Below are 523 nucleotides of genomic sequence, written 5' to 3' on the forward strand. Positions count from 1 at the left end.
CCCCCCCCCCCCCCCCCCCATGCAAAGTCCTAAAACCAGTTTTAAATTATCAGACCTTCGGTATAAGACCAGTTTGAAGCTGAAGTGAGGAAAAAGCGGTGGTAGATTGTGCTGCAGTGGAGTTTTATTTCCTACTTTGAAGAAAAGGGGCAACTGAAGCGTAATCAATTGTTGTGTCAAACCTTGTTACCAATAAACAGCTCAGTGGACACAAAATCTAAGAAAACATTTTTGCCTACAAGTTTTAGCTTCTAATCTTGTGGCTAGAACAGCTGAATAAATGACTTATTTAAGCGCCTGTTAAAATTATAAAAGATAAGAACTCACATGGCTCGGGGGAATATGCTTGCCACTAAGAAGATCAAGCAACAGGGTGCCAAAGCTGTAAACTACACTTTCTGCGGTTACTCTTCCTGTTAGAGCAAACAATATAGTTAGGCTGTATGGTACAGAATAACCTGTAAAGAATGGCATTTATTTAAGAAATAAGTGTTGCTGGTCAGTGGCTAATAACTGCGAAAAT

The 523-nt window shown here is 40.0% G+C and overlaps 1 long non-coding RNA gene across 1 annotated transcript in view; it reads right to left on the reverse strand.

The window, feature by feature from the left end:
* Nucleotides 1-452, reverse strand: part of LOC113340803 — a 929-nt gene extending 477 nt beyond the window's left edge. Inside the window, exon 1 of the long non-coding RNA XR_003355651.1 lies at nt 328-452. This is a non-coding gene — a long non-coding RNA (uncharacterized LOC113340803). The remainder of the gene's footprint in view (nt 1-327) is intronic.
* Between the last annotated feature and the right edge of the window lie 71 nt (nt 453-523).

Source organism: Papaver somniferum, unplaced genomic scaffold (genome assembly GCF_003573695.1).
Source record: "Papaver somniferum cultivar HN1 unplaced genomic scaffold, ASM357369v1 unplaced-scaffold_23940, whole genome shotgun sequence".
Taxonomy (NCBI): domain Eukaryota; kingdom Viridiplantae; phylum Streptophyta; class Magnoliopsida; order Ranunculales; family Papaveraceae; genus Papaver; species Papaver somniferum.